The 20,600-nt window shown below is 36.1% G+C and overlaps 1 protein-coding gene across 2 annotated transcripts in view; it reads left to right on the top strand.

Annotated features, from left to right (window-relative positions):
• LOC118733595 (transcription factor Sp9) overlaps positions 1-20,600 on the top strand; it is a 91,523-nt gene that overhangs the window by 2,447 nt on the left and 68,476 nt on the right. The gene's annotated exons all lie outside the window — the stretch shown is intronic.

Below are 20,600 nucleotides of genomic sequence, written 5' to 3'. Positions count from 1 at the left end.
TACTGCATTTGGTCCTTCCTTTGTGCTCATGGGAGCCGATTCGATGGATTTTTTAACTTCTTCGGTATCCGTCGCCCACGCCAATACGGTCATAGATCTTGCATAGAGTAGAGTGCTCTCGAAAGCCCACAAAGACGTCTCATCTTTGTTCGATATCGACCATGTTCGAGTTCAAAATCGAACCTGTTGGTAAAGATTTGTTCTCGGATGACATTATTTTGGTGGTTTCGATGCTAAATCCTAAGTTCATAAGTCTTTCAAAGTTAAAACTGCCAATACTGTAGTGTGTTCTAATGCGCGAAGACTTTTCGTGTCTCGCCTTATTTTTGTCTTTACTTTTTTTATTAGCGATACAATGGCTTTTAGTAAATAAATTGAGAATTCGAAATAGCAACTTTCTTCATGAAAAATAGACAACCAAAGATATATATTTACATCGGAATTGCATTGAGTTTGCGAACAAATATATGGCGTCAGGCATAAAAATGTTAATTTCAACTCATTTTTTATATCAAATACTTAGTTTTATGAATTTTAGTAAATTCTATTCTAGATATTCTTTAGACAGGTTTTAGGTTCCAAACAGTGCCCAACCAATAATTACTCAAATGTTTGAAGAATATTCTATGAACAAGAGGCTTTAGCATACATATCGACACCTGAGTAGAAGATCGACCTATTTGGGGCAGCCAGTTCGAAAACGCCCTATCTCAGAAAACTTTTGAAGAACGCCCTACTTCAGAATTTGACTGAAGAACGCCCTATCTCAGGATTCGATTTAAAAACGCCCTATCTCAAATGAAAATGTATTGAAAATATGCTGAGACAGAACGTCTTCTGGGATGGGGCGGATCAACGCTGCCGTCTGTTTAAGCTTTAACGTTGGTCAGGTATAGCGGGGTTGAAGATACACTTGTGGTCAGCTGATTAAGTTAAGTGACATTTCGACCAGTTTTGCCTATTTTTCTTTTGTTTAATTAATTTTACATAAATCCACATTTCAAATTTCTTACAAAAATTAAAAAAGCTCAACAAACATTAGCAATTAAACCCAAAAATTTTAAACTATTTATTAAAATTTTTTGGAAAAATTTGCAAAATTTGAAAGGTATGCAGTTCTATAGCCCATTAAATTTTATAAGGGTAAAGTGCAAATTTCTAGACGCTAGAACATCGCGTTTATTTTTTATATTTTTTTGGTTGACGGTGTTGAGCATTTTCTCCCATATAAAGATTGCAAGACTAGCACCCTCAGCAAAAAAAAGTTATTAAAAATCAACGCAATTTTGTAGTGTTTTAAAAATATCACATTTACCTATTAAAATTTAATGCGCTATAAAATTTCATACCTGAAATTTTTCTAAAAAAATTTAAATAAAAAGTTTAAAATTTTTGGGTGTAATTGTTAAATTTTGTTGAATTTTTATATTTTTTGTAAGAAGTTTGAAATGTGGATTTATGTAGTGCTGGTTATGTGATGTGCCAGACTTTTATAAAAAAAAATATAAACATTAATTAAACAAAAAAATATAGGCGAAGCTGGTCAAAATGTCCTTTAACTTCATCAGCTGACCACAAGTGTATATTATACTTTGGATTTTCTGAGACCAGAGGCTGGATTCTGTAACTGTGAGTTTTCAAGTGTACACTCTTAATTTTGCGATTCAGATAGCGTAAGAATGAATTTTAGCTGTCAAATTTGTGTACACTTCTCGTCCGAAGAGTAGGGCAGTTGTCCACCCCTAAACTCAAGAAATTTTGCATTTTCTTCTTCTTAATTATTGGCGCTGTAACCGCCTAAGCGATTTGGCCGAGTCCAAAAGAGAATGCCTGTCGTTCGTTTCTGTGCCTAGTGATGCCAGTTGGAATTGTCAAGCGAGGCCGAGTCCTTCTTCACCTGGACTTTCCAACGTAATGGAGGCCTCCCTCTTCCTCTGCTACCACCAGTGGGTTCGGAGTTGAATACTTTCATTCGAACGACATGGCCAAGCCAGTGTAGCAGCAATATTTTCATTTCCAGCATTATGTCTATGTCGTTGTAAAGCTCATACAGCTCATCGTTCCATCGCCGAACAGTAATAAAATTTTTTTTATAGTAATGATTCCAATTAAAAACAGGCTGTACAAAGAAAACCAGTCTATTTTGGTTTCACGTTAAATGAATTATGCGCTTATAATTATTTGTTTTCTAACCGATGCAGATACGAGTATTTAAATGAAAACTCCCGTAAAATTGTTCTATCGGTTCTGGGTATGCAATAAAAAGTGCATAGTTTTCAAAGAAGAAATTACTATATTCTTTCCATCAAAAGTATTATGTCCTTGTCTCTGTCTAGCTCACGCATTTAATAATATTGTCGTTTTGCGTAACCATCTGATTTTCAGGCAACCGTCTACCCTGACAAAGCAGATAATGTGCCTTACAAGAGGCTGACATCTTAAGAAACGAAAAAACAGTTTTCTCACCGTTTACCTTTATTTTAAAATTGAACACGGAAAACGGAAAGGTCAATCGAAACGAGACATTTTTTGGTAGAAACGAAAACACCATTAAACTACAGCCATACACATGTTATTTACATTAAAGGTCAAGTCTACATAGGTGCTTATTTCACAGGACGACGACAGTTTTGCTTTTAGCGGACGTTGGAGCAACGCCCTACTCATCAACTAGACCGTATGAAAACCCGACTTCCACATTCTGTCACCGCTTTCGCACTTTGCGCAGTCTATTTTTTCTTCTCCGCGTAATGCCCTACAGTCTGATAAATTTTTACGATGTCTTCGATTCTTAGAGATACGGAAGTTACAGTTTTTTTTCGCCTGCAATACTCCTCAACGAAATTTGTATATGTTTACACACTCGATTTTTTTTGCCACTTTGATGGCATTAGGTACTCCAGGCTGGAACACCATATAGAATTTGCGACAACATTAAGCGTCGTGTCTCGCTAGTCTACTTGCTAACCATTTGCATGGCTTCCTCGGATATTATTCGGACATGCTGCTTGCAGTTTAGGTTTTTGTCCGGCTGTACTCCAGGGTATCTTAAGCTCAGATTATCGGTAATGTGCCAGTGTCGTCTAATTTGGTGATCTATGATCTTTATTATAAAAATCATAATTTAACCGCTAAAATTAGATTTCCCATCAAATTTAACCTTCATTACGATTTTTATTTTTTCCATAAATTTTTACTCTTATTTTTGTTTTCTTATTTTTTCGATCACATTATAACCGTTGTTTTAAGATTGATTTTTGTAGATCATAAAAGATTTAAAACGGTCATAAAAACGCAGTCTACATTACAAAGACGTTGCTTCTCTGTCTTCTATGAACAGCAAACCTTATATATTTCTACGTACTTCTACGCTACGCTACGTACACGTTCATGGGTAACCGCGCTCTTATGGCACTTGCGGTTAGTGTTGTGCGGTTCCGAGGATTCAAAGAACCGGTTCTGTTGAGTCCGTTTACAGGGGGAACCGGGTAGTTGGTCCGCTTCTCAAAAAAGCTGTAACGGAAATAGCTCAAAAAAGATTATAAAAAGTTTTTACGAAACTTTACGAATTCCTTCTTAGCCACCAATTTTTTGCCGGCTCCAGAATGTTATACAATAAATTAATTTATTGTAAACATTCGTATTATCCACTGCAACCATGCACATTGAATGGCTGTGTAAAGCAGAGATTTGTAAATTATTAGTCTGATTGCTTGAAACCGTTTTTGCTTATTTCGGTGTAGATTTTCGCTTCTAACGGGTGATTTTTTTGAGGTTAGGATTTTCATGCATTAGTATTTGACAGATCACGTGGGATTTCAGACATGGTGTCAAAGAGAAAGATGCTCAGTATGCTTTGAAATTTCATCATGAATAGACTTACTAACGAGCAACGCTTGCAAATCATTGAATTTTATTACCAAAATCAGTGTTCGGTTCGAAATGTGTTTCGCGCTTTACGTCCGATTTATGGTCTACATAATCGACCAAGTGAGCAAACAATTAATGCGATTGTGACCAAGTTTCGCACTCAGTTTACTTTATTGGACATTAAACCAACCACACGAATGCGTACAGTGCGTACAGAAGAGAATATTGCGTCTGTTTCTGAGAGTGTTGCTGAAGACCGTGAAATGTCGATTCGTCGCCGTTCGCAGCAATTGGGTTTGTGTTATTCGACCACATGGAAGATTTTACGCAAAGATCTTGGTGTAAAACCGTATAAAATACAGCTCGTGCAAGAACTGAAGCCGAACGATCTGCCACAACGTCGAATTTTCAGTGAATGGGCCCTAGAAAAGTTGGCAGAAAATCCGCTTTTTTATCGACAAATTTTGTTCAGCGATGAGGCTCATTTCTGGTTGAATGGCTTCGTAAATAAGCAAAATTGCCGCATTTGGAGTGAAGAGCAACCAGAAGCCGTTCAAGAACTGCCCATGCATCCCGAAAAATGCACTGTTTGGTGTGGTTTGTACGCTGGTGGAATCATTGGACCGTATTTTTTCAAAGATGCTGTTGGACGCAACGTTACGGTGAATGGCGATCGCTATCGTTCGATGCTAACAAACTTTTTGTTGCCAAAAATGGAAGAACTGAACTTGGTTGACATGTGGTTTCAACAAGATGGCGCTACATGCCACACAGCTCGCGATTCTATGGCCATTTTGAGGGAAAACTTCGGAGAACAATTCATCTCAAGAAATGGACCGGTAAGTTGGCCACCAAGATCATGCGATTTGACGCCTTTAGACTATTTTTTGTGGGGCTACGTCAAGTCTAAAGTCTACAGAAATAAGCCAGCAACTATTCCAGCTTTGGAAGACAACATTTCCGAAGAAATTCGGGCTATTCCGGCCGAAATGCTCGAAAAAGTTGCCCAAAATTGGACTTTCCGAATGGACCACCTAAGACGCAGCCGCGGTCAACATTTAAATGAAATTATCTTCAAAAAGTAAATGCCATGGACCAATCTAACGTTTCAAATAAAGAACCGATGAGATTTTGCAAATTTTATGCGTTTTTTTTTAAAAAAAAGTTATCAAGCTCTTAAAAAATCACCCGTTATAAGAACCGTTTTCGGTTCTTTTGTAATGATTTTTTTTTATCTTTTTTGAAATTTTTTTTTTTCTGAGACCATTTTTTGGTTCTTCTAAATCATTTTTCGAGGCTCTTGGAATCGTCCATCGGTTCTACTGGAACCGTTTTTGTAGTCTTTTTGAATCGATTTGCAATTTCCTTAGACTTGTTTTTCGGTTCTTATGAGACCCGGACCGGTTGGTTCTTTAAAGGACCCGGTTCTACGGATCCGATTCCTTGGTTCTATGCACCACTACTTGCGGGAGTACCGACGATAGACCTTGGTCGCTCCGTCCGAGGTTGATTCATTATCGAATCTGCCTCTTAAAATTTCTGAACACTTGTTTTGAGTACTCGTTATTTCATTGATTTATGCGACGCGATTGAAGAAGATTTAAAAATGTTCGCCTCGAAATAATGGAAGATTCGATGCTGCTTCTGTGAAAAGCTGCACAGCGACTATTTAGAGGCCAGTGTGCGCCTCTCCCATCTGCTGAGCTCGCGCAGTAGGTGAGATGAATTGAGAACGATTTTTGTAATATCTTAAATTTTTGGAAAAAAGCTATTAATCGATGTTTACGATTACGTGAACGTTTTTCAATCCCCTCCGAAGAAATACAACAACAAACAGTGATTTAGTTTTTAAGAAAAGTTAGCACAACTCGAATAGGGTTAGTTTAAAGCACTGATGGGCACTGTCTTGCCCGCGGGCAAAGCTCTTTTAAGCTTCCTTTACATTTTGTATAGGCGCGTGCAGAGTAAAAGCTCTCTCTGATCATCGCTGTTTTAAAGGAATATTTGTAGTGAATTTTTAATTTTTGCTGGACGTGTGAAATAAAACAAAAGCTAATGCCTGAGGTAACTTCGAACAAACGAATTCCGAATGATAGTGTAGTACTTAAAAGAATTCATTAAGTTAAATCAGCTAAGAATACTTCAAGTAGTGCCGCGCATGCGCTAATAATGCTAAAGTTAGCGGCGACGTGCTCTGATTTTTTAAGCGGATATCATCACTCCCAATCATAGTTTTCTAAATTTTAATAACATAAGGATATAATAAATGAGTTTAACACTAAATATAGACCTCACACTTGCGGATCGTTCAAAGTAAAGCGTCGAGCATAAGACTTGTTAAGAAATCAATTAGCGAAATTGTAGCTTCAAGTTGAAGAAAATTTTACAGCAGTAAAAAGGCAACCAGGTTCGTTTTGTGGCCTAATTGCCGCCGACTAGCTAAAGACAAGCGAAACATTTACGAAATATTACTTTAAGGCTAATGCAAAAATAAATGACGCTGAGGTGGCAGCTGGTAGTTAGAGAAACTATAACACCAATAAGTCATGATTAACTTGAAAGAAGGGGCTAACAGCCAATAAAGCGGCAAAAAAAAACGAATATTAATAGCATTTATGACAACGAACTAATTAAATTTTGGAATATGACTTCAAAAGCAGAGAAAATATTTTAAGTTAGTTGGAAAATACCAAAACATCGAAGATGAAGAGAAAAAAAGAGCCACTTTAAAAGCAGCGTTGCCGCCAAACGCTCTAATGCCAACACGCAAGTATAGTAGTGGATATGCAAATTAGCGTCGATGATGCCAGTTACATAGCCATCAAAGACACAGTTTAAACCAGGCAAGCAGGCAAGCGCTTACTTACAAGTTGCGCGAGCGGCGGGCTGCATGCGGCGCGCGGCGACTGGAACTGAATCAAATCATGTGTAAAAGGCCTGCAGGCGCCTTACGCGCGCTGCTAAAAGACTTGTAAGCTGCAAGCCAAGTTGTGGCGAAAATACTTTTAACTAGAAACGCTTTACAAAATGTGGCACACAAACGCACAAGACACACATATTTAATCGCACTAACTTGCTAGTTGGCATAGAGTTACATGCATAAGAAGCAAGCGAGGCGGTCGGTGTGTTTGTTACCGCAGCGGTATTCATACATACATACATATATTAAAATTAATACCACATCAATCATTTAGCAATCGAGGCGGTCAAGTTCAAAGCAACACACGTTTTGACTAGGATAAAAATGCGCTAACAAAGACAACAAGAACAATTTTTGTGCGAGTAAAAAAAAAATTGGAAAATTATGGAAAAATATAGCTTGAAGATACAAAACTTACTTAAACATGGCTTATAGCGAGTGGAGTTTTACACATGCGCATTGGTTTTAATTAAAGCGTTTAAGCGCGCCAACCAAAAAAAAAAACTATAAAAAAAGCAAAGCGGCCCAAAAAGCAGATACACTTAAAACAACAATAACCAACACCAACTATGTAGTATGTAAGTATAAATTTGGTCGTAGTATGTACGTGTATGATGACTGATGACTGAATTCGAATTCGGAGTTAAAGATTTAGTTGTTGTGCTTTCGTTTCTACTTGTTGTTGGCGTGTTTGGATGATTTAATTTTTTCTCATCATTTGTCTTTCGTGTGTGGTATTTTATATTTTTGAAAATATACATACATATCTCTACATACGTACAGCGAGTTGCCGCTACGTACATAATCGCAGCCGTAATGAAATTATAAATTGCCAAGACAAACTGAAATTAACATTTATCGTTGAAATTGAAAAAAAAAAATCTCACGAAATACAAAAACGAATGTCAGATTAATGGTGTGGTTAAAAGCGAAGTGCTTCGATAATTAGGAAAGTTCATAGCGGTATGACTCAAATGCAATCAATTCAAAGTTTCTTTCACTCGATAAAATTGTTGCATGCATTTTGCAAACCAAATGCTTAACCTACATACAACTACAGAGTTGCAAATAATTTAAAAAATCGGCGTAGCTTAGTTCGGTGGCGGCAATAATTCAGAAAAAATGTGGACCGTGGTGAGCACATGCCTCTGAAGCGTGGCTCGATTGAGATTAAATGGTTTATTGACTGAGTAGCTCCGGAGGTCGATTGGTACCTGAAATATCTGTTAGCGACTGGACTTTATGAAGGCCTTCAGCCTGTCTTGTTCTCGGTATGGTTTGATCTGGCCCAGAAAGTAGAAAGTTTGGGAGTTTGGGCAGGAAGATGGGCGGTGAGATGGATTATAAGGAGACTTAAATTTTTTGTTTAAAATGACGAACTGATAGTTGGAGGAAGGATTATCTATACTCAAACTAACAACTCCAATACAGAAAATGCACATAGGAGGCATTCCTGCCCAATTCGAACACCATTTGGTTGTTGCATCTCAGATTTTTTATATACATATATTAAAAGAGAGGCCTTCCTACTTTTGTAAGTTTTTTTTTTGTCCCGCCGATTTCGATATATCGATTTTTCCTTCTATATTTTAGTCACCATAACTTTGCGCAAAATCGCCCAATTGGAGCCATTTGCGTTTTATTGTGAAATTTTTCATTTCAAAACACTTTTCGTACACATTTTACTCACAATTTTTGGTAAAATATTTGGGTATGCAGCCCACTTAATTCTGGTATAACAAAGTGCATGTTTGGAGTGGCTACAAAATACTGTCGATTTTTGGCATTTTTTTGTTTAATTCAATATTTTGAAAGAAACAGAGAAATTTTGATTTAAAAAATAAATACGTAGGCAAAACATGTAATTGTATGGCTGTCGATAGTTATGATGATGGTGTACTATATAAATATTGAAAATCGATAAATCCAAGTGTCAATCGGGCTGAGCCTGCGGACTGAATGGCACCACAATAGTGAGTTTCCTAAGGCTGTACTGTAGGCACGTGGCGCCATCTGGTTACAGGCAGCATTTCCGGGTTACTGGGTCTCTGCCTCTACCTGATGACCTATGTCTTCTTATAAAAAACACTTCCGCTCTCCTGTACGCTCGATTGGCAGCGAGTTCGTTGAACGAATGGCGATCGCGGTTGACGAAATGGATGCAAATCCAAATAACAAAATTGTTGATCCAAATCCAGATACCATACAAATAAAGTTAAGGGTCTTCAGCGCAAACGTTGAGATGGCCACCTTGGGCTTTGGTTATAGCGATGATGACACACAGATATCCATGCACGAAGAGGATCATTTAATTACTTACGTTTCAACCTGAGGAGGCTAAATGTAAGCGCTCTGGAGCGGGGAAAAACGCTTCAATGAAACCTACGAACTGCGAGGCGCCTAACTCTCCGAAAAGCAAAGCCTTCTGATGGACCCTCTTGTTATAAAAACAAAATCTACCTTCGCTGATGTTACAAACAGGCGGACTTATCAGAACTCGGGACACATGGATAGCACTTTTGTTAAGTGATAAACCAAAAACGCTGTGGCCCTTCAAGCTGCTGCAGGTAGGCCAATGGGCTATATTCGAGGAGGTTTGGCTGCAAAGAAAACAATATGAAGCCCAAATTTAGTGGCTGTACATTCCGACCAGGATGGATAACTGTTGAATGTCGGCATGCAATGTCAGAGAAGCCAACGTGCCAAACCCAAAACTTTCTGTCGGCTACTTCCCGAAGGCGGTCAGTATCCTGGGCATTGTTGCGGATCAGCAAGTAGTTCAACGAGGACACACTACCAAGCTCACTCTAGCTTTCAATCCACATTCAGTGAGGACACTCGACAAATCTGCGTACCTGAGAGACTACGGGTTCGCTAAAGTGTGCATACACAAAACGGTATCGTCAAGCTTAAAAAATGCTGCAGTCTCCGCAGTCACCAAGGTAATTTCAGAAACGTCCGAATCATCCATCCTCCACATTCATAAAATCTGTTTCGCCGGTACTAATACAATTCGCTATTGCTTTCTGTTCCTATTAATTCATTAGTATTATAAAACCGATGAGCAGGTTGAAGGTTAAGAGGTTAAAAAATAAGTCAGAGAATTTTACTAACTATTACATGTTATATAATTGAATTTGTACCAAAAAACTGGAAACTTAAACCAACTGTAAAAAAATTGTATGTTCGAGTTTTTGAAAACTTCAAAACTTCCCGATTTCTACTGGATATTAAACGCCAAAAATATTTTTATATAGGCACAGCCCATGATTCAATAATGAAAGGTTTTGTAAGAAAAACTTTCTCTCGCTCTAATTTTATCAATGACACTCCCACCCTACTCCTAAAAACAAAAACAGTGATATTTCTTTTCCAAATTTCTTTGCAAGTTTTAAGAACATTTTTAAATTGTTAGTAGTGAAATTTTTACTTTTTAAATTTGAAGAAATGTTTGTTCTGCATTCGCTGGCGCCAACAAGACAAAATGGGTGAGAATCGTTGGACTACAGAAATTCAATGTTAAGAGACGAAATTCCCTTAAATGCCGAAATGTATTTGTCGATATTCGTGGAGACCTCTTGATTCTGCCAAGTCGCTGTAAAGTAAAGCGTTCAATGAGCCAACGAAGGTATTTAGGTATTGTACTCCACGACACAATCCTGGTGTCTCCGAATGAGATTTTGACGCAATATAACATTGCCAAACCGCATCCATAGGCCCAATCGTCACACGACAGCTCGGTTTAGTCAATGGCGCGATGTAATTGCACACTTAAAAGGTGTACGCACGAGGCGAATGTTGGCTGGCGACCAACTTTATTGAAAGCGATTAGCTGAAAGTAGAATGCAAAGTTGAACAATACAAACGCCTTTTTATGGCGAATATTTTAATATTTTTTTATATTTTGATATTTTTAGTCATTCAAATTTTTTTTCGTGCAACCCGGCGGGAGTTGAACGCAAAAGTTGCCTGAAAAATCGCCTCGTGCGAAAGCCCCATTACGCCACTTCTCATTTGACGATGTAGATCACGTTCCCTATCTCAGTCGTTCAGTAGCTGCGTGCTCTGAGTTCGTCCGGCACCAATCGCCAACTGCGGCTGTGCAAGCCAGTGTTGAATATTTTCCCCAGAACATAAAAAGTGCGACATCAAAGAATTCGAAACAATCGAGCCATAACCGCGAAAGAAACGTAAGCTCCAAATTTTTTTATTTGCCGTTTTTTTGTTTAATAAATATTGCATATTTTCCGCAAACAAATAGCTTCTTCATGTCCATTAACTGGCAAACAAATACAACAAAAAAAAAGCTGAAAGTGGACCATCCATTCTCGAGTTATGCGCCATCTGACGTACGCAAGTTTGGTATAAACATAGAAATATTTTTTTTTAATAACAATAAAAAAAAAAATAAAAAAAAATAAAAATAAGCTTGTTTAAATTAAATAATTAAATCAAATTCGTTTTTGTTTTAAAATACCACCATTCACTATTATCCACACGTTTTTATAGAATTTAGCTCCCATTTTAGGAAGTGTGATTGAATTCTTCCCCTTTTTCTTCTGCTTCCAAAAACCATCCCTGTGGGTGGGAGTGCCAAATTTTAGAAAAAAGCTACTTACAAAACCTTTAATAATTGAATCATGGGCACAGCCTTTGGAAAAATGAAGCCAAACTTGCTCAAGACAGAAAGTTCACATAAATACGAAAAAGCCTACATATTTTCCAAATATTATCGCTTCAAAAAATAGTAAGCGGAAAATATGAAAAACATATTCAAAATAGAATTTTAAACCACTAGAAGTCAGCAGACATCTACAAGGTTGTTTGCCCATCGCATTGCCAACGTTTGGCGTCGGCGTAATCAGCATAACAAAAGAAATTAAGAAGTAAAATAATAATAAATATTTATAAGTGTAAGAAAGGCAGTAGCGCCGGGCGTTCGATGAGTGCTTGCCGCTGCGATGGCCGCAGCTGCTCAACAAAGGTAAAATCAACGCGTCATTTATTAATTTTTTGATTAATGTAAGAAAAAATGGAAATTAATAAAATACCGATGAAAACAGAAAATCATGTAAATTACCGAAAAAGTGAACGAATCGAATATTGTGTTTGCGCACTAAATTGGGAGCCAGTGACGCGCCTCCTAAGCAGCAAAAAAAAAGGAGAAACAAGCGCGCCTTGATCAGGTGAGCGCGGCAGGAGATCCACGTGTAAGTGGAGTAAGCGCCAGCAGCCACTTATATACATATTTACAATTACTATTTAGAAATCCGCTCTACAACCGCCTCCGCGCGCACACAATTTTCGTCAGGCGCGCTGTGGCGCGGCAACCGCAGGTGGTACATGGGCGCTGCAAGCAACTCGCCGCTACAGTGGCGACTGGGCGTGCGCGGTCTCTTTGTTATTAAACTATTATTTAATAACTCTTAATGAGTTTCCTATACAATTAATGCATCTCATCGAATGCCGAAAAAATTGAATAAGTAGTAATCTGTAGTACAAAGAGAGCGCGCTTCCGTAAATGGCTGGCATGTAACGCTTGGCGGCAGCAATCATTTGAGGCGGCGCGGCGCGGCGCATTCAATGACTCTCACTTAGAAGTATGCGTACCAACTTTATAGCCATTGTACTTACCATTAACATAAGAAATTAGTTACCATGACTAGGCTAAAAAGCGGGCAATTGCGGCGCTTAATTGAAAAGACCAGCAGCGCAACGCGCAGCACCTCGCAAGAGGCACAATAAATGCGCGGTACGCACTTCAACATTGTTTCCTATATTTTTAATAAAACCTTTTTTTTGCTATCTTGTCTGCTGCAAGTCAGCGGCCAGTCAGACAGTCACTCAGTCAGTCAGTTGTTAACTTCAGTTTCATTCAGTCTGTCATTCAGCATTCTGCTGCTATTTACTACTCCACTATGGCCGCCGACACTGCGCGCATTCACTTCGGTGCGTACGAAATGCGCCAATGACTTGCAAATATATTTTCATGAGATGCGCGCTTAGCAGAAACTTTGAAGCGTTGTGTTGGCGCATACTCATTGCATCGGGTTAAAATGTAGTTCTCGCCAAGTCATAAAAACGCATAGCAGATATCCTATAAAAAAATACGTGTTGAAAATTTCTTTTAACCGCATTTTGCTGTTGCAAGTCTAGCGTGTTTTTTTGTGATTCGTTGTTCTACCTACATATGTATATACATATGTATACACATATATATGTATACTCGTAGCAGTTATAGTAATTTTTTTATAGCTGTTATTGCTTTATTGCAGTCATTATTATGAATGTTTATCGTTATTGATGTGTTTTTATTATGAGTTTTATTGTCTGACTTTTTGCTCTGTTTGATTTTTTTTTTTGGTTGGAGAATTACGCTTTTATAGCTGGTCATTGTTTAATTACTACAATCGTGCTACTGATTGTCGTGATTATTGTGTATTTTATTTAAATTAACACTTTTTATGGCACTCAAGTGGTATTAAGCTACTCCGTTGGTGGCGTTCCAGCGGGAAATTCTTGTGTAGAGTGAGAACACATTTAACTTTTAATGCTCTCTGATAAAATCAAATATCCTGATGGAGTTAATATTCTGTTAAAATGTTACGATTGCCCTTTACGCCTGTTCATTGATAGACATTTACTAATACAAAGTGGAATTTCGTTTTGAAGAGTTACGGTCTTGCAGCAGATTCTGGTTCTTATCAGACCTGTCTTCCAAAATTCCAATTCAATTGTTTAGCGTTCAAAAAATGTTATGAGCAGAAGACAAAATTTTATCGTGTGGGTCAAATGCCTTCCTCGCTTCCATTAGAACTCTTCAACTCACCACAGCATTAACATCCCCGAAAGCAATCTTTGACTTGACTTTTAATCTAAGCCCCAAATTTTGCAGAAAGAGGAATGCATTTTTGAGCTTATGAGTAAGTTGCGCCATTACATATACATTCATATGTATATAGGAAGAAATCAAAGAAATATGTGCTTGAGTTACGAGAAACCATAGCGACCATATTGCAGATACGATTGGTGCTGAGGTCACTGTTCCTCGAAGTGTAAGACGACAAACGAATCGAATGCGATATTCTAAGTCCCCTGATTTCGAATATGCATATGTACAGTGACTCACACAAGTATTCATGAGATGATTTTTTTTTTTTTAAATATTCACCACGTTTTTCAAGTTAAATTTCTTTTGTTATTTTTCTATAAAAATATAAAAATCAGCACGATTATTTAGATGCTTGAAACTTGCACTTCATGAGACAAATATTCTATGGGCTATACAACTGCATACACAGAAATGTTGTAAAGATTCATATTAAAAAAGCACGAAATTTTGATGAAAGTTTGATTAATTTTCCTAAATTTTGTATACATAAAGTTTGAAAATCTGATGAAAAATAACAAAAAAAATTACTTGAAAAACGTTGTGTGAGTCACGGTATCTCCAGTTTTTCCAGTTGGCTATGGGATTCGAAATATTTTTAGCAGCAACCAATATTTGGCAAAATTATTTAGAAAATTCTTACGAAAAAAGTTACTTAACAATTTTTGGAGGCGATTTGCGAAGCCAACTTGGCAACGACCACTTTTTTTTATAAAAGTTACGAAAAACACGTATTTTTTTTTTAAAGCCGTTCACTGTGAAAATTCTACCCGACGTAACCTCTCTAGCGGCAATTAGATCAATGGACACTTTTGGTTTATTAAAACGTGATTATTCCGAAGTGGAGAATCATATCATACTTCGAAAATTTATGTTGTTTTTGTATTGTTTACATAAATTGGAGCATGCTACCTTATTTTAAGGCCTATACTAAAATGCTTTCAAAGGGGAATTTGCTATGGATTGTACTACAAGATGGTTTACCGATTTCTGCAAATCGGCCCTAATACTTAATGGTGAGAACTGTCATTTTCAACTCAGCGAAGATTAAAGACCTATTGCAGAACAAGATTGGAAAACAGAGATTAAATGGTCTGGCAGTTCTCACCATTCACAGAGATATATAAGGTTCTAAATTTTTTTTTTTACTTTTTTCACTTCAACTGCGTTTGCTCATAACTTTTCAGGAAGACATTTTCATTTTAGTCATTATTTACCCAGAGCGTTTTATTCATAATATAACTACATATGTACATATTAAAATCAATGATTCCTAATTATAAGAATGTCACATTCATTTGGCACCCTAGGGTATTTTCAAAAATCTACACCAGCGCCGCCTAGCGGAAAAATTAATACACCTAATATTAAGTTCCGCTTTTTGGGGTTCACACACAGTCAGCTGCTCGATTAGCTACAGTGATGGTAAAGTTGTTACAATCGTACCTTTATTTAGTTTGAAAGTACATAGTCAAATAACTTTTCAGGAAATTAGTTCTTATTTTATTTTATTTTTTTGCCCAATAATCTCCGTCCTTTGTGGAAGGGCATACAAATCATACAAAATGTTGAACACAGTAACGTAACTGTAGTTGAATACGCCAGAAGCACAGAGAATATTTCTTTTTAATAAGTCGATCGAAGAACTCGGAGGAAAGTAATTCACCTTTTCGCAAATATAATTTTGTCTCGAACTGATCGAAGAGACCCTTTTTATAGCCAAATTTTTATTTTTTGCTATTTATATGGTATCAAAAGGAAAGGTTATCCTCTTATGTTCTTTAATATATACATATCTACATATAAAAATACAAATTTACTTTTTAGTTACAATTTATCTACTTTTAGGTAAAATTTCTCCGCAGATTGGGTACAATTTGAAAATAAAATGTTCCATCCCTGACGGAATATCAGCTGTAAAAAAGGGCCAGAAATAAACAGCTGATAGCTATTTGTTCAAAAAACATACCTCAAAATCAAAACTAAATATACCTAGCAGGGTCGCATGAAAAAATGCATTCAATTAGCACTCAATAAAGCACTAATCGAGCAATTAAGCATTGAAATTTTGTATAGTAAATCGAGCTCAATTACCGCCATAACCGAGGAAGCTTGGCTAATTGCCCGATTTGCGGCCTATCTGACCATACATTAACACTGCCCCTGGTACACCAATCAATCAGTTAAGAACTGTAGAAATTATAGGCTGACTTTTGCTTTCTTGCAATAAATACCTTAATTCCATCGTTTGAAGAAGTACAGATTGGTCAGAATCACGAGAAAATTCAAACTTTGACATATTGCATCTCCGAAAAAATGCCTCGAATACTTGTTAGCTTATTCTTGTATATAACCCATAAAAAACGTTTAAAACCAATTGAAAGTGTGACTCAAAATTTGGTATCCGATATGAAAAAACATTAAAACAAATAACGTGTTGAGATAAAGCCAAGGTACTCTCTCTTTCGCGTTTGTTTCTGAAATATGAATTTTGAGAACGTTAATGTAAGCTAAGAACATAAATGGCTTTTTAATTTTTTTATGACATAAATTCTTTTTTTAAAACCTGACAACAACATATCCGGCTATCTTTTAAAGCAATGGAAATCTAGTCGTGATGTCGTGTTTTATTATTTGTATGGAAAAAGTAATATGCCAACAAAAATGGCAATATTTCAATAAAAATAAAAATGTATTTCAACATATACAGTAAGCGGGTTTCGATATTCACAGACGTGTACGAATACATACATACATATGTATGAAGTGGTCTAAACATAAATATAAAATCGTGAATTCCACATACCATAAAATGGCAGATTAATAAAAAAAGGAAAAAAATATTTAAAACATAAAACAATTTAAATTCACAAAGAATAAAACAATAAAACCGCTATGCAGTGACGGAGCGAAGAATACGTCGTACACCCAACGCAGCATCGTACAACGTGCAGAAGAATAAGGCTTTTCAAGCGCACACAGAAATATCGATTGCAATTTCAGAAATTAAATTTCTTTGCACGTTGCGCGATCTTTTGGTATGATTATCACAATTATCTGTAATTCAGACGATAAATCATTTTTGCTGTTTGCTGTTGAGTTGTTGCTATTGTTCTTGTTGTTATTTTTAGCATGCAGCTTGCTGCTACAATTGTTTTTTTGCCAGCGTATTGTTCTTGTAATTCCGTTTTGTTATTGTTATTATGTTTCTTTTTTTTTAAATAAAGTCTGCCATTGTAAAAAATGGCATACGACAAAAGCGGTTAGAGCAACGAAGGGTGGCCAAGAAAACAAAAAATCAAATCTGCAACTGCATAAACACAAGCATAAAAGTATTTATAAAGAAACTGTTATAAAGCATAAATTGTGCTGTACTTTTACGGATTTTGAGTTTTGAAGAAGAAGTTTGCATGTGGGTATACGAGTGCCCTAGACAAATAATTATATGTGAAACCAGTTTTTATTAATTTTCTCACTTTCTACCTTTAGTTAAGTTCTTTATTTTGTGGTATGCAGTTATAATATCTTTCAGCTTACCCAGAAAAAATATAACGTCAGTTTTTTTGTTCAAGTGTATGTGAGTGGCCTTGTTCAAGTGAATGTGAGTGTACTTATCCAAATTCTCACATACCTATTATCTACTACTCAGGATAAATTAAAAAGTTGATCTTTAACTTTTCGAATATTTAACATTTTCTGTTGTCTTGCTATATGTATCTTTATAAATGCTGTTGCTATAAAAATCGATTTCCACTGCCTATATGCCACGTGCAAGCGCACTTAAATAACAACACATTATTTTATGAGCGTCTTAACTTTTTAAATGCACTGAAAGTATTTTTTTTAAATCTATCCAGTTTGCTACATTTTTATACGTTTATTGCTGCACTTTGTACCAAATGCAATTTGCCATGTTTAAACAAAATTGCTTATGAGCAATGCTCACTCTTAATTACAATTTACAACAGCAATTGCAATTTGATTTAATATTTACTGGCTCTCAACACCCTGACATGAACTTGCAGTTATGCAATGGAAATAAATATTTTCCAATTAAGTAGTTGAATTAAAATGTTCATGTACATAGATAACATTAGGGCGGTCAATTTGTTTGGGAGATTTTTGCGGCCATGCGGTTAGAGATTAAGATTTTGCTACGTGAAACTCTAAGAGAATTTTCTAAAGAAACCATGGCTCTAAAGTAAATTTTGTGTTTGATATATTCCGAAAATAGGGGTTTCTTTGATAAGCAACTTTTTAATTTTTTTATATAAACATGCATTAAGCGTGTATTTGTCGCATTCCTGAACTTTTATGTTTTTTAAACATCCTCTAAGGGGCGATACGGTGTAAAATTTTATATTTTATATCTCAAAAGAAACAAAAGGTATATTTTACCATTAACATACCCTTTGATTTCTTGTCATATTTAAGACATTGAACGAAATGTTCAACCTAGAACGTGAACATCGTGACGAGTAATTGACACAAACCGAGCAAGAGTTATGGCAACAACATTGGAAAGCAAATCAAAAGTACCTCTTATGGAAAGTAAGCAAAATTTGCGGAATTTGTGCATAATTTGAGAAAATTTAATTATTAGACTAAAAAATTTTAATCCAATTTGAGATGTGTAAGAAATATTTTATATCCAATATAGGTTTTTGAAGTGAAACTTCTTTAGCGGTTGGTTGGTTGGGAGTAAATTGGCAAATTCAACGGAAATTGCACACGGAAATGGTGCAACGGAAATTATTGGGGCTGAAACAAGTGCTTCTTGAGTGTATGGTATTAATTTAACAAAAATGAAGAAAAGGATAAAGGCAAAGGTAAAAATAAAAACAAAACCAAAGATGCGTAAAGATAAAGGCAAAAATGAAGACTAAGGTAAACTTAAACACTTTACTTATATATATAAGGGCAAAGGTAAAGGGGAATATGTAGATGAAGAAAATGATAAACATAAAAGTAAAAACAAAGATGAGGATGAGGATACCGATAAAACTAAAGACGAAGACAGGGGAAGAAAGATTACAATAAAGGTAATTGAAGAGGAAAATAAATAGGGAGAGACACAGAGACTCAATCTGGGAACTATTTTGGGATCCATATTTTTATAATCCATATTTTTATCGGTTTTGATATCGATACTTTTATCGATTTTGTTATCGATTTTGCAATCGATATTTTTAACTATTTTGTATTTTTTTAATCGATTTTGTTATCGCTATTAATCGATTTTGTTATCGATATTTATCGACTTTGTTATCGATACTCAGCGATTATGTTATCGATATTTATCGACTTTGTTATCGATATTTATCGATATTTATAGATTTTGTTATCGATATTTGTCGATTTTGTTATCGATTTTCTAATAGATTTTGCTACGAATGGTATTATCGATGTTGCTGTTGAAATTTTTATCGAATGTGGCATCGATATTTTGTTGCACGTGATTATCGATTTTGTTATCGATAGAGTATAAAAATAAAAATGAAGATAAAGGAAAACAGAATAACATAAATGTAACTAGAGCGAACAGGGGTAGAAGTAGGGATCTAGATAGAAAAAAGAGAAAAAATATAACCTTAAGCAAAAGTAGATGTGTGTATTAGGGCATTCAATCCCGAAGCATTTTAACAATCCCGGGATTTCGGGATCCAAAAATTCTAGTCCCGGGATCCCGAAATGTTTCACAACTTTTGCATTTAACAGTAGGCTCGCCCTTTTTAAGCCACACAGATTCATTGTCACCGTTTTTGGTCTTACAGGGAGCATAATGCACGTTAGTAAAAGAGTCCGTAATTTAATGTCTAAATATTTTTATAGTATTCTTAAATATATATATTGATTGTAAAAACCCCTTACTAATATCTACAGAAATTTATTTTACACAAAACGCCAACAAAATAAAATGAGGAACAACCCTTCCACACTGTAAAATCTTGTTGTGTTATCAATTGCTACCAGATTTTTCGTTATTACACAATTCTTCCAAAAAATGTTTGAACAAGTACAGTAATTCAGGCAGGTTCTGAAATTCATGTCCAAGTGCAAATGGCACAAGTTCACTTTGAATCAAAATTTTGATGTTCTGTATATCTAGTTTTTCATGTCAAATTAATTAATTTTTTCTTTTTCAGCATCTCTTTTATTCCGTAAATAACTCAGTAAAAATCTCGGGATCCCGGAGCTGTAATCCCGGGATTTCGGGACATGGAATTGAATGCCCTAGTGTGTATGTATACACTGGTTATGAGACAAAATAGATAACTAACGTAAATTTCACTTCTCTAGTGTGGCCCAGGCGCACTTACTTTTTTTCTTTTAAAATGTAAAAAAGTGTGAAAGTTGTTGAATGTTGCGCCCTCTGTCGTGAGCGTTTTAAGAAAAATAAAAAGTGCAGAAATGAATTCCTCATGCTGAAACCATCTTCAACCATGTTATTATAAAAAAAAACCTAAGCGCCTACAACGAAATAAAACGTTGCTAAGGAAAACCTATTTTTTTTTCAAATTGGCAAGCTCGTAATTGATTTTACGTCAATGCATTACCCGCATAGTCAAAACAAACTGATCCGCCCTAATGTGCATTACAAGTTAATATAGGTACCCGCTTAAGCACTCCTGACATCTTAGTTTATATGTAGTTCGATAGTTTTGCGAAGCTTTTTTTTATTAATTCTCTTTTTTATTCACTTAACTAGAGTTAGATATCTATTCTTTCGTTGTAGTTGTTGTTGTGTATGTTTTTGTCAACATGTCGACTTTTGGCACATGGCATTGCCTGCCAATCCAAACCAATTAGTTATTAGCAGCTTCAAACTTACCTACAACCTGCGTTGGCAACCCCTCTCTGCCCTCCTCCACCTTCCCGGCGCCAATTCCCACGTACCTTCGCCCAACTTCTGTCTCTCGA

Source organism: Rhagoletis pomonella, unplaced genomic scaffold, assembly GCF_013731165.1.
Source record: "Rhagoletis pomonella isolate Grant_MI unplaced genomic scaffold, Rhpom_1.0 Rhpom_scaffold_00002, whole genome shotgun sequence".
Taxonomy (NCBI): domain Eukaryota; kingdom Metazoa; phylum Arthropoda; class Insecta; order Diptera; family Tephritidae; genus Rhagoletis; species Rhagoletis pomonella.
This window is presented reverse-complemented; position numbering and strand designations above follow the sequence as displayed.